Genomic DNA, 15299 nt, shown 5'->3' on the forward strand with positions numbered 1-15299 from the left:
CGGGCGAGGTGGCGGGCGCCTGTAGTCCCAGCTACTCGGGAGGCTGAGGCAGGAGAATGGCATGAACCCGGGAGGCGGAGCTTGCAGTGAGCCAAGATCACGCCACTGCACTCCAGCCTGGGTGGCAGAGCGAGACTCTGTCTCAAAAAAAAAAAAGAAATATGTCACAGAATTTTACGTATCTAAGTAAAATGCTCCCTCAATCTCACCAGAGGAATATAAAATGAAAAGTGACAGACATCCTATCTCCTCCAACATCCCATTCCCATTCTTCAGAAGTAACTACTGTTAATTGTGTACTCTTCCTTCTAGAAATTTTATTTGTATGTATTAATATATATAGACATAGATACAGATATATCTTTTTTACATAATCAGGATCAAGCAATTCTCAAATTCTAAACAGGTTAAAAAAGAGTATATAAGCTGAATTAATTTGGTTACTGTTCTTTATTTTCTCTATACTTTTGGGATCATTTTCACTCACAGGTTCAATGAAATGGTAGAAAGTTCTTTTTGATCTGTAGGAGATAATACATAGTTAAAGAATATTTTACTTCTTATTCTTTTGTGACTGGCTCTCCATTCAGATTTCCAGTTCTTTTTTGATTTCATGATTCTGAATTTTTGATTCCAGCTTTCCGGCTCCCACAGGAGTCTCAGAGATGCCAATTTACTATGGTGCTTTGTAAAGATGAAAAATCAAGCTCGCGGTAATTTTAATTTAATAAATCTCCATTAGATCCCAAGGCCATTTCCCAGTCATCTTCCAAAATATACATAGTGTTATGTAACATTAGTTCCACTCATAACTCTATGCCAGAGCACATTAGAACACAGCCAAACACTGTAGCCTTGCTTCCTTCCTCTGCCCTCCCACTCCCCTTTGCATGCTATGTGGTTTCCCACCCTGTCCACCACTCAAAACCTAGAACTGTAGTCCCAAGGCTTGGGCTCATTTTCATCTGTTTTCCTGAACTCAAAGGTTCACTTTGCAACTTTCCACTCACTTCCCTTTAATACAGCAGTGATGCTCTTACAGTTTTGCAGAAGAACAAAGTACAAGGCTCTAACTCTCCCAGTTCAAGAAATGTATGTAATGGAAGTTTTCAACTGGAATCAAATTACTGTATTAGTCAAGATCACAGAATGTAACAGGAACTGCCTGAGAAACTGCTCAGAGGCCACAGTTTAGGCAGGGCAATGAAGCCCAGGATGGCTCCCTAAAAGGACCTGAAAGACCCATCGATAAGAGGCAGCAGCCAATGCAACCTCTTGGCCGCATAATTTTAAGTACTCTCTTCTGCCTCCTGCTAGGAGTTACTTCTATGTTTGGGATCCAAACTAACCCAGCAGTATTCCAATGCAAGCAGGGGACAGGTGAATGTCAAATCAGTGCTGGCTGCAAGGTCACTCCCTCACAGCTCATGTTCTTTTAGGGAGAGGTTACTGCCAATCTGCCACTACGCTCTTCTGCCAGTCTCTATTTGATCATAATTAAATGAAGCTTGAGAATCCTGCCTCAAGCCTTTGCTTTCTTCCAGAGAAGGCTGAGTGCTGGTTTCTCCACTGCCAGGCATTCTCTCACCTGCTGCTTTTGAAATCTCAGGACCAATGCGCGTCTGTCTGGGTCAAGGCACCACTTCCCTCTCCTTAACCTTTCACTTCACAATCTGGAGGGACTGGAGCTCCTTCTGATTTTCAGTCCCAGCAGCTGGCCAGCAGTCGGTTCACCTCAGCCATTAAAATGCCAAGATGAGTTTCTGCAGAAAAGCTGGTGATGCTTTGGCCTGCAGCTGCAAGTGGAACAGATGAACTGCTAGCCCAATGCAGAGTCGTCCATCATACTTACTTGCAGCTGTTCCCAAGTTCGCTCACTTCCTTTCCTGCACATTCCAGGGTTTTTCTTTGCTGCACTATAAATCAATTTTCATTCAACTTTTGTGGAATTTGCACTTTTTGTATCTTAAAGGAAAACTAGAAAACTCGATGTCTTATAACATCCTTCCACTCTTGGCCATTTCTTGAACTGTGTGGCCAGGAAACCAGAACACTGTGATTCAGAAGGAATTTGAAGGGAAATGTAAGGTAACGTGTAAAATCACATTACATAGCTAAAATCAGTTAAATGTTCCAAATGTAAGTTCTAAAGATTCCCTGAGATGGGGTGCAGTTAAATATCCAAATCACTTGATATACATGATTATGAATTCATTTCCAACACTGAATATATGCACATAAATATATTGCATACGCATCTGTCTCAGTAGAGTAAAAGGTATAAAGGTACAAATATATGATAATCCAAAAGGTTGTACTGAAACAAATTTTGAAAGCTATGCTCCCATGCACATTAAACTGTGAGTCTGTGAAATCTCCTTGTTGTTGAGTTATAGAGATAATAGCATTTAGCATAGACTCTGCGGTTCAATGATTAAGTGAATTAAAACAAAATGTTCAAATATTGAGGTATTGTGGACTCATTCATTTCATACATGAAATGATTGTACCAGGTACAGTGAAAAGTATATATGCAATTATGAGTTCTTGAGATACAACTATTTTTTATCTAAGGACTAATATTAAACAAATCCAGTTGATTGTATATGTCATATAAAATGGAGTTGTCAATTAATGTGTCAATAAAATTTCAGATAAACAGTGTCCTATTTACTCTGAATAGTTCCCTCTCCCTTGCTGTTAATAGATTGTATTAGATTTTAGAATAAGTTGCACGTCTTGTCATTTGAATATACTTTAGACCACTTAATAGAGCTCTCTGATACTAGATTTACCTTTAAGTATCAAAATTTCAGCATTACAGGTCTATTTGCATGTGTGGCTCATGTGAAATAAATCATCTGATTTTTTAAGCTTGGCACAGAGGAAAAAATCCAGGCTCTGGTAACATGACTGACAGGCTCACTGGAAGCAGTCCCATCTATGTATTAGGCACATAGATTAATAAATGCTTTCAAGTGAATTAAATTAAGAGTTAGAAGATTCAGGGAACGCTCCAACTTAAGCAATAAGTCAAGCAAAAAACTCTCTCTTTACCTAATGTCTACCTCTGAAATTCACAGGGACAATTTTACCCTTTGCATAGAAGATTTAAAGCCCATAAATAACTGTTGTGAGATTAAATGCCCTTTAGTATATAAGACTAAGAATTTATAAAGGTATAGTTTAAGACCTGATATAACAACAACAACAACAATACATGGGAAGTTTCACTTATTATGAAAGTGCTCAGAACCAAGTCTAGAGTAATAAATAGAAAAACACCAACCACTCCTGCTTCTGAGAACCTCCAAACTGCCATTGCTAACTAGGGATATCTGGCAACTAGGTTAATTTACAGGTAAGAAAAAAAACTAAAGAGAAGAAGGAAGAAGGAAAGGAAAAAAATATTAACATTATTTTCACTATGTTGTGCAATTAATGAAAATAATACCAATGAATATTAATTTGCATTCTATTTTAAATTGAGGCTAAATGTTGTATGTCCATGTAGCCAGGTAAAAATAATTTGAGTTAATAAAATATTAAGATTGATAGATACATTTTTTATGATTCTGAAGGCTTTTAAGTGTCGTGCTATGTCTCAAAGTTATACATATTCACACGTCTGGTTACACATTAGTAGAGCTTTTTCAACTTTTTGCAATGCTTTGGTTATGGTTTGTTCTCATCAAAACTCATGTTGAAATTTGATCCCCAATGTGGAGGTAGGGCCTCCTGGGAGGTGCTTGGGTTAAGAGGGCGGATCCTTCATGAATGGCTTGGTGGTGTTCTCCTAGTAGTAAGTTCTCACTCTTGCAAGACTAAATTAGGTCTTGAGGAAATGGCTTAGTTTCCACCAGAGTGGGTTGTTACGGGGCCAAGATGCCCCACAAACTTTCCCCTCTTCGCACATGTCTGCATCCTCTTTGACCTTCTTTGTCATGTTATGATGCAGAATAAAAGCCCCTGCCAGAAGCCAGGGTCATGCCCTTGAACTTCGCAGCCTGCAGAACTGTGAGCTCAACAAACTTCTTTTCTTTCAAATTACTCGGTCTCAGGTATTCTTTTGTAGCCATACCAAACAGATTGAGGCACTTTTTCTAGAAAAAAAATCAACCTTGAATATACTTGGAAAGTTTACTATAGCAAAATTATGGCAAAAAATGTAGTGCTGTTTAAATGGCAGCTTAAACATATAACGCAATTTCAAGTTTGAAAATGGTAATGGACTTGTTTTCTCTAAAGCAATAAACATGTATTTATTGAGACAAGGCATTATGCTAGTTGCCTGAAGAGATTCAAATAAATTTAATACAAATACATGCTGTCTTTGGATTTGTGTTCATAGTGTAGAGTAGAAAAATTCATATAAAATTTGCTTAAAATGTAAAGCAATATATGGTAAATCCCAAATAAATGAATAGAAACTAAAGCATTATAAGAGTTCATAAATTATACTTCCCTACCATAACAAATGTTTTCTAGAGTTGAAAGTAAAATACAAAGATTTTCTGAAATGCAAGTGTTTGCTTTCTAAGCAATGAAATATTTGTTATAAATTATCCTTTTCAGCAAGGAAGAATCACGTAGAGGCCAAAGAAATTCAATTATGCTTGAAATAGCCAAATGTATATGGTTGTTTTTACCAAATACTAGCTATGGTTTGACTAGAGAATTAATAACATGATACCATAGACTGAGTGCATTTCTGATGGTGGGAACAAGACAAGGATGTCCATTATCACCAACTCCACATTATACTGGAATGAAGCATTGCAATAAAGCAAGGAAAAGAAATAAAATGTACAAAAATTGGCAAGAAAGAATAAAACTATCATTATTTACACATGACATGGTCATAATGCTAAAGAAACTGTGACGAATAAGGGAAATTAGTAAGGTTGCTGGTTAGGCCAACATACAAAAATTCATTGTATTTCATATCTATGAATTTCATATAATAACAATAAAAATTACACTAAGATAAAAATACCATTTACCATAGCATCAGAAACAAATACTTAGGAATAAATCTAATGAAACATGCATAACACATTAGTGAAAGAAATGAACTAACTAAATGCAGATGTTATTCCATGTTCATAGATTGCAGAACTTGATATATTGTTAAGATGTCAATTTCCAACAAACTTAAACTCATCAATGGATTTAATGCAATAGCATTCAAAACCCCGGCAGATTTATTCTGGGGGGGTAGGCATGGGGAGGAGGTTGTCAAGCTGATTGCAAATTTATATAAAAAGGGAAATAATATAGAATAACAAAGACAATCTTAAACATGTACAAGAAGCTAGAAGAGTTTGATAATGAGTAAACATAACAGAATAGGCCAAATGAGCATAACAGACTACAGAAATAGACCCATAGACCCACAGGTATATGGTTTATGATATAGTCACCACTGCAAATCAATGGGAGAAAAGGATAGTCTTTTCAATAAATGGTACTATAGCACTGGTTATCTGGTACTATAGTAACTGTGTGGAAATAAAAACCTTGATCCCTGTTGCATATCATAATTAAAAGTAAATACCAGGTGGATACAGAACTAAACACAGAACTAAAACACCAAGCATCTAGAACAATAGAAAAATATCTTTGTGATTTGGCAGGTAAGCAAAGTTTCAACAAGCAAACACAAAGAACTAAACACAAAAAAGGAAATTATAAATTGGGTTCTATCCAAATGAAGAATTTTTGTGCATCAAAAGGCATCATTAATAAAGTGAGTAGGCAAGCCATAGAGTGGAAAAACATACTACACAGTACCTTTACACATACATTACAAAGTACCTGTAAGCAGAATATAAAAAGAACTCTAGCAGGCTGGGCGCAGTGGCTCACACCTGTAATCCCAGCACTTTGGGAGGCCAAGGCAGGCAGATCACGAGGTCAGGAGGTCGAGACGATCCTGGCTAACACGGTGAAACCCAGTCTCTACTAAAAATAACAAAAAATTAGCTGGGCGTGGTGGTGGGTGCCTGTAGTCCCAGCTACTTGGGAGACTCAGGCAGGAGAATGGTGTGAACCTGGGAAGTCGGGCTTGAAGTGAGCTGAGATCGCGTCACTGCACTCCAGCCTGGGTGACAGAGCGAGACTCCCTCTCAAAAAAAAAAAAAAAAAGAAAAGAAAAGAACTCCTCCGAATCAATACCAAAAACAAAAGATGAACAAACCAATTTTAAAAGGGCAAAAAAATCTGAAGAACATCTTCACCAAAAAGATATTCAAACAGCTGAGGCCTATGAAAATGTCCCAAACATCTTTAGTTATCAAGAATACGCAAATTAAAAACCATAATATGATACCAACTTACATCCACCAGAATGGCTAAAATTAAAAATACTGACAATATTAAATGTGGAGCACCTGGAACTGTCATACATTGTCAGTGAGAATATAAACCAGTTCAACCGTTTTGCAAGAGTCTGGCAGTATCAACTAAAGCTAAATATAAATCTAACTATAGCAATTCCACTTCTATCAATATGCATGCCCACCAAAAGACATATACAAGAATGCTTATATCAACTTTATTTGTAACAGCCTTTGGCTGGAATCATCTCATATCTCCATCAACATGACAGTGAAATAAAACAACATACAGTTCATACATTTAATGGACTATAACAACAATAAAGTACTGATACGTGAAAGAAAATACATGAAAATAAAAAGCATTTTACTCAGAGAAAGAAATAAGATACAAAGAGTACATATTTTCTGCAACAATCTGTTTTTAGCTCATAAACAGAAAAACTAATATAGGGTAACAGGAGATACAATAGCTGTTACCTTTAAATATGTAAAACATTTTCAAGATGTACTACTTAATATTGGTATACTTTATATAAACAACAAATCAGTTAAGAAAAGGAATTTTAAAATGATTTAAAATAATCTACCTTTCAATTGAACACTTGGGAAGTGAATAGTTCAGTTAATTATCTGATCAAGTAAAAGTTGTTTCCCTTCAATGTTCTTCTAAATTACATTAGACAGAAATATAGGAAGGAACGATGTAACGGAAGAATAGGGCAATTGGGGTTGAAATACTTTTTAACTTCACTTAGAAAAAACTGGGCAACCTGTGCATGTGTCTGTGATATTATAAAACATATTTGGTCTTTGACATCATTTCCTGGCATACAATCCTAAGACCCTTAGAGTCTCCAAAATGATATCTTTTCATATTCTAATGATTTGACTGAGGACTGGCAGCCCTTAGGTAGCTTTAGGATGGAGACTGGTCACTGAAAGATGACCAAGGCAGAATTAGAACTTTGGGATTTTCAGTCCCACTCCCCAACCTCCAAGGATAGGAGAGAGGCTGAAAGTTAAGTTGCTCACCAATGGCCAATGGTTTTATCAGTCAAGGCTTTGTAATGAAGCCTCTGTAAACATAAAAAAGAGTAGGTTCAGACAACTTCTGGATAGCCGAATGTGTGGAGGTTCCTGGAGGGTTGTGTGGCCAGGAGGGAAGCTCCACATCCTTTGCCCCATACCTTTCCTTTTGTATCTCTTCATCTTTGCTCTTTGTAATATCCTTGACAACAAACTGATTCACATCTTTCCCTGAGTTCTCTCAGCTACTCTAGCAAATTCACAGAACACAAGGAAGGGGTGATGAGAAACCTGATTTATAGCCAATTGGTCAAAAGCACAGGTAAAACAACTTAGGGCTTGTGACTGCCATGTGAAGTGAAGGGTGGTCTTGTGGGACTGAGCCTTTAAGTCGTGGGATCTGATGATATCTCCATCCAGGTTGTGTTGGAATTAAATTGGAGGACACCCAGCTGGTGTCCACTGCAGAACTGATTGATTGCTTATTGCTTGTTGGCGTGGAGAAGTCGCCACACACTTGGTCACAGAAGTCTTCTGTGTTGATTGTTGTGGTGTGAGAGCGGGGGGAAAACAGTTTGTGTTTTTTTCACTCCAATTCTACAATACAGAGTATGACTAAATGTATCAAGTCCTAATGTTGTTTCTGTTTGTCCTTCCATATTGCAAAAATATGCAGAGATAAGGCTTTTCTGGGTACTTTTAATGTACTTTTTCTGAATCTCAACTGTAAAATGAACGAAATAGCTAAGATCTTCAGTGCAGACAGCAGAAGCTAGTCATAAATAGTAAGCACTCCAACATTTTCCTCTCTATTTTGATGCTTTAACATCTTCTGAATTAATACGTTTCTTAGAGTTTGGAATCCTACAAATAGTATTTGTGCTTTTGATGGCATTTCTCTGGAAAATCTTGGAGAGAAATATAAAATGGCAAACGATGGTATGACTCTTGGAGTGGCTCTGTTCTGAAGTGTCACTATGAATTGTACAGGCTGGGCTCACACAGTAGCCTTCGATTGGGATCCTTTTATTGTTATTAACAAGTTCAGTTACCTACCACCATCTCCCAAATCTTTTCTTAAAATTTTTTTTGTGTGTTTTCTATTCATAGAATCAGGCCTTTAATATGGCTGGTTATTATATCCAACATTTAAATTGGGAATGGAAATGACTGAGAATAAACAATGAAAAACTGCAGATTTGATGGTTCAGAGAAAGATAAATTCTCAAAAATTTTTTCTGTTATCGTCCTGAAAAAGTATTAACAAATGAAAGACAGAACAAAATTAATTGTGTAACATGTGCCTGTTATGCTTTTAATATAAAAAATAATTCAGGCAATCTCTTGTAAGTTTTTGAAGTAGAATCTGAATTGTATTGGTCAGAACAACTGGATAATTATTTCCTGATTATCTTCCTTAAAATGGCTTAGTGACATTTAAAATGTTAAATATATTAAATATATATATTTATTAAGCATATCAAACATATATTTCACAAAATATATACTTCATTATTAATTGATAAATATTGTTAATAATTAATAAAATATATTAATATATTAAATAATAAAATAAATTAAGTAAAAATATTAAATATTTAAATATATATTTAAAGCACTAAATAAATTATTCCATGTGGCTCCTGTAGACAGAATTAAGAAGTTGCAGAGGCCAGTCACAGTGGCACACACCTGTAACCCCAGCACTTTGGCAGGCTGAGGCAGGAGGGTTGCTTGAGGTGAGGAATTCGAGAACAGCCTGGGCAACATAGCAAGACCTCATCTCTACCAAAAAGAAAAATAAAAAAAAAAGAAGTTGCAGGAATATATATCTTTTTTCTAAATAGACTTTGAGAGATTTCTTTATACCTGAAACAGGCTGCCCCTCAAAACAAGACCTCCATCACTGGACATCTGAATGTTATGCCTACCTAACTGAATGTTTCATATTTTGGATTGCTTTTTCCAAAGAATATAGAAGGATAAGTGTTTCCTTTCAGACTAATCTCAATCCATGCCTTCGCATGTTGTACTACAATGTCAAATACAGAATTGTAGAGCTGCTATCAGTGAAGCACTGTTTTTAATTAAATTCTTACATTGTATTTGAAAATATAATGCAAGTTTACATTAAAATTGACAGATATATTCAAAATAACTCAGAATTTAAAAAAAAAAAAAACAAGAAAAAACTTCTATGTTGAGGAAGCACCTGGGGTATCCAGGCAGATTCCATTAGGTTTTTGAGGATAGATGTAAAGTGGCAAAGGACTTACATGAAAATTAGATCAGATAGAGTCAGGACATCACTTATGAAAATGAGGCATAGCTGTTCATAATTTTTTGTGATGTTTATTTAGCTTTCTTATAAGATTTGATTTGATATCTCTAAGACATAGAGATTTGCAGGTGCACAAGTGTCACCTCTAGGTTGAGGGTGGCACTACCATGTTATACATATACATCAGTGTATGGATAATTTCCCAAATCTGCCAAGGAACTATCATTAAGTGCATTGTTTCCTGAGCAATTCAACACTGCCTATAGAATTTAGGGCTAAGAAAAAGTTTTTGCTTCCCCTAAAGAACTATAATGCTATTTCCTTTGTAAGAGTAAAACTTTTCTGACCAAACAGGTACCTCTTTCAACTTCAGTTTCCAGGAAGCTTAGAGACAAGCTGGAAGCTCAACTGCATCTAATGGACTTTCTTAATTTTTCCTGTATGATGTTTCTGTTTACATCCATATACATCATGGCTACTACACTATTTAGCCATTTCATCACAGTTTTATTGTTTGGGGGCTTGTGCAAGCTGTCTAAAATCTTTTATGGTACGAGCTGGGGAGAAATAATTTACTGATGAGAAATAGTTAAGAGGCTGCATTTGTTTGCTGGGGCTGCCATTACAAGCACTACAGACTGGGTGGCCTAAACAACAGATATTTATCATCTTGCAGCTCTGGAGGTCAGAAGTCTGAAATCAAGGTGTTGGCAGGGTTCGTTGCTTTTGCATGCTGTGAGGGAGAATCTGTTCAGGCCTCTCTCCTGGCTTCTGTTGATCTGCTGGCAATCTTTGGTGTTCTTTGGCTTATAGCTGGATCACCTTTATCACTGCCTTTGTCTTATTCTTGTAGACGTGTCTGTCTCTGTGTTCAAATTTCCCCTTTAAATATGGATACATTCATGTGAGATTAGGATATATCCTAATCACCTCATCTTAAGTTGATCATCTGAAAAGACCTTATTTCCAATTAAGGTCACATTCACAGGTGTTGGGATTTAAGACTTAAACATCTTTTCTTTTCAAAGTCTCAGGATACAAAATCAATGTTCAAAAATCACAAACATTCCTATACGCCAGTAACAGACAAACAGAGCCAAATCATGAGTGAATTCCCATTCACAATTGCTACAAAGAGAATAAAATACCTAGGAATACAACTTACAAGGGATGAGAAGGACCTCTTCATGGAGAACTACAAACCACTGCTCAAGGAAATAAGAGAGGACACAAGCAAGTGGAAAAATATCCCATGCTCATGGATAGAATCAATATCGTGAAAAAGGCTCTACTGCCTAAAGTAATTTATAGATTCAATGCCGTCCCCATCAAGCTACCATTGACTTTCTTCACAGAATTAAAAATGACTTTAGATTTCAAACAATTTGTAAAAGAAAAGGTGATCTGAGACCTGAGAAATGCAGCCATCATCTTGATTTTATTATGACAGCTGCAATAGTTCTCATCACAGGGTCACAATTTTTCCTACTTTGAGTTGGTGAAGACATAGCGTTTTTTCTTTTTATGTAAAATGTACTGTCTTTGTCATGACTCCCACCTTCTGTGTGGCATTGGTGATGACAGTGGTGAATTGGGGGAATATGATTAGGATTAGTCTATCATGTCAGTTTAGCTTAATATAACCATTTTCCATTTTCTCTCTTTTCTCTGTTCCCCTCAAAGATTGCACTGAGTGTACAGAATGTAGTGAGTTTCGAGATGACAGAGTAGTGGACAGACAGGGTTTCCAAATCTATGGGAATCTGAGATCATGCCAGTCCCTGCTGAAAGTTCTTTCTTGTATGGCGCCCTACCTGGGATCTGATGCTGGAAGCTGGTGGCCAGTCTCTTAAAGTTTAATCAGGGCTGGTGGTTCTCTGTGGAGGTCTTGGCCTGCCTTCATTTCATACTGGCACAGCTTAGCAGTTAACACCTTTGTCTTTTATTTAGGCAACCCAGGAACTTTTCAGTCCCATCCATGTCAATTATTACTAGGCATGCTCAAGAAAGCTAAGCACCAACATTTTCTCTGTGCCTATCTACATGGCATTACTGGGATCACTTTGATGCTCTGTCTCCCTTTACCCAGTGGGTATAGGGACAATCAGCAAAGTGGTTCCTCTTCCTGCTACTGGTATTTCTTTTTACTGACTTAAAATTTCTTTCCAGTCTTGGACACAGTCTGGAGAAGGAAGAGTGTCCTGTCCTTCCTACCTTCCTGTCCTCCTTTCACATTCCTCAGAACAGAAGGGATGAACTTCTGCCTCCTTACTTTCTCCATCTCAGCAAGACCTCCTGCAGGTAAAACTCTGTAGTCTAGTTTATCCTTCAGGCATCTTGATAATTGATTGAATAAAGACTTTCCCCTGTTGACAGTCTGGCTTTTATGCCTACTGTCTAGCCATTCACTGGAAATTCCCATTAGGGTTGTTAAAAAATGGTTTCATCTCTTTCTCTTTCAATTTCTCTGGTAACAGTCCTGAAGCACCTGTCTCCATGGTGGATGCTTCAACTGAGTTGGGAGAAAATTATACATTCAAAAAAATGTGAAAAAAGACACAGTTATCTTTCTCCCTCTCACTCACAAATACACATGCCCACCAAATATTATCTCCATTATGAAACAATAATTGATACCATTTCTGGAGCATGTGATAAGGTGCCAAACATTTAGCTAGGCACTTGACATATATTATCTCATTTAATCCTGGTAACAACTCTGAAGTATGGTTCTTTTTAGTCCGATTTTCCAGTTGAGGAAGCTGAAACTTAGAAGGAAGATACATTTCCCCCCATGTTCAATTAGCTATAAATGATGGAGACAAAATATAAACCTTGGTAATTCTCCACTTTTGCTTATTTCCATCTAGAAAAAAACTCTAAGTACTGAAAAGGATTGTACCTTCTGATCTCATTATAATTCTTAGAAGCTGCCATTCTTGTAAAGCAATTCCACGTAGTCTCTCCTATCCTCTCCTGATATTTGTAGTATGCCTAAAACTATTTATGGCCAGCAGTTCCATGGGCTACCCTCTCCCTTGATGTCACTGTGTTCGTAAATATCATCTGCAACCCTCCACACCTAATTCAGCCACTGATGCTCATCTTTTCTCTACAAAGATTAACTGTCATGCATGCCCTGTTGCCCAAGCATTTTTCATGCCTGACAAATACAACCATCATCAATAACCTATTAGCATTCAGCAGCTTCAGTGAAACAAAAATAAGGAACCAACTGTTTAAGCTCCAAAAATGTATAGAACCTCACATGCAAAGGAACTGACAAAGAGGGGTTTGTTTGCTTCTAATAGAAAGCTCTTGCTTTCCTCCCAAAGCTGATCCACCTGTAACATGGCATCTTAGGTTTAAGACCTACAAGTGAGACTGATCAAGAAAGATTTTGTAGCCTTCTATGAATTTCTATTTGCCCATTAAATTTTTCCCCAGTCTCTCTCACACTTGATACATGTAAATATTTTATTTACTGGAAACCTTACCTTTGACAGGTGGCGATTCTAGCTGCCACTGACTGTCAGGGTTCAATCCTAAAACAAAAGCTCACTTAAAAGGAAGCACAAGCTATGAATAAAATAGTAATAAAATCTCATTTAATTTCTTTTAGAAGTTCCGTTACTCAGAAGCCTCCAGGTAAATTTTCTAGGCTCCCAAGCCCAGCAGTGAAAAGCAGTGAAAATGCCTCAGCCCCACCCTGTTCTCCTGACTTCATCTTGCTTCCCTTTCACAACTCTGGAGAAGAGGGAGAGTGGTGCTCAGGAGAACTGTCCACAAACAACATTTTGTAGCATCAGAGAGCAATTTGGATAACAAGCCATTTTGATTGCAAGGCACAATTTTTTGACCAAAAACAATAATTGTCAGTTGCAACAGTGACAGGATGTGACTACAGAAAAGAGTGGATTAAAGTTCAGTGTCTGATAAAAGGGCTTTTAGATTTGTAATGTAATCATTCTGACATTTTGATGAATGCTTAACCTTACAAAATGGGCTGGAGGTTGAAGTGTTAATCATGGGATACGTAAAGGCTGCTGCTGTTGCTCTGAGATTTGAACATGAATGTGCAAGTGGAACTTACCTCTTGAAGGATGAATGTTTGTGGTCCTAGTTTGAAAAATACCTGTAGATTCCATAATGTACAAAAGACAACAAGTTCATGGGCTCTGCAGGAGATGCATACATTTTTTTTTTCAAATCTCCATAATGACATCGTGGTGAGAAGTCATAGAGATTTGCCATAACAAAACAATGTTTATGTGTAATGTGTCTGCCAGTTCCCACCATTCATTTCACTTTTGTATCTTATTATCATGGTTTAGCCCACCAATGATTTCAAAGATTGCTTCCCCATTACTAATCTGATATTACTTTTTAAAGCAAACACCTAAAAAATCTAATTGAATAAGGGAGAATTCTTGTGACAAGGCTTCTAGTTGCAAATGATTTGTGTCATCCCTCTGAAACATTATAGGACATCAGATTTGGTACATTAAGTTCTGCAAGATGAAACACTGTATATATTTCCTCTTACTCTAATGACTGTAACTCTCTAAAGGTGACACCAGGCCCACTGAACAATATCAGAAAAATGCATCGATGTTAGGCAGTAAATTATTTTCAGATAAAACAAATCCTTTGGAGAACAGGTAATGAAGGGTAATGCTGGGAGAACCAAATCATTAAAATGAAGAAGATAACAGAGTAATAACCCATTTCAATTAGACTGATTGACACTTTAAGCAATAAAGAAAGGAATCACATTAATGGCATGATAAAAATTACCATTCTCTTCTATTATGCAATATGGGGATTTAAAAAAAGTAAGGTAGCAAGTATGTGTTCCACTTGCCTGAAGTTAATAGTTGATTTCAGAGAAAGCAGGAACTGTATACTGTAGTTTTCTTTATTGCCGTATTTCTAGATACAAGAAAAATTAATGGATAGAGAATGGAGAGAATGAAGTGAATAGAAAGATATATTGTAAATCTAATCTACCAGGATCACCTACATGGGCTTGCAAAATAACCTACTGGCTTATTCCATGTATATTATGAAATACACAAATTATTTACTTTGTTTTCTTTTAGGATACTGCATGTTGGACCTTATAAGGACATTTGTTTTACACCAATAATGACGTGCTTTCCATTCTGTGGTAACAAAAAGATATTTAACCCGCCTAATTTGGGGTATGAAGTAATTAAGAATAAGACCCAAGCGACTGTGGCAAGAGCCTTGTGTACTAGAGGTGCCCAGGAAATGCAGTCATACCCATCAATGAGAGAATCTGCTTTTAGCTCAACCTGCAAGCAGCAGGCGACCACCCTCCAAAGAGAGATTACATCACCTTCTCCACGATGAGTGTCAAGAAAATGTTGATCCTTGCCATAATACATAGCTGACAAAGGAACCCCAAAAAGAGATTGGGGAGGGGGAGGGTAGGCAGAAGAGGATGGGATGGGAGGGCTGGGGGGAAAGAAAGTGCATAAACTGGAGCAGTCATTGTCCCTCAAAAGTCAATCAGGCCTCTGACATTGGTAGAGCATATTGGTCATTAGGAACAATAAACTCCAACATAATCAGCTGAAAAAGAATTAGGCATTTGAGCAAATCTATAAACAATGGCTAAGATCTAG

At 37.0% G+C, this 15299-nt stretch overlaps 1 protein-coding gene across 4 annotated transcripts in view; it reads right to left on the reverse strand.

The window, feature by feature from the left end:
- The window catches only part of NRG1 (neuregulin 1), a 1213919-nt gene that overhangs the window by 840472 nt on the left and 358148 nt on the right, over positions 1-15299 (reverse strand). The window lies entirely within an intron of this gene.

Source organism: Mandrillus leucophaeus, unplaced genomic scaffold, assembly GCF_000951045.1.
Source record: "Mandrillus leucophaeus isolate KB7577 unplaced genomic scaffold, Mleu.le_1.0 Scaffold183, whole genome shotgun sequence".
Classification (NCBI taxonomy): domain Eukaryota; kingdom Metazoa; phylum Chordata; class Mammalia; order Primates; family Cercopithecidae; genus Mandrillus; species Mandrillus leucophaeus.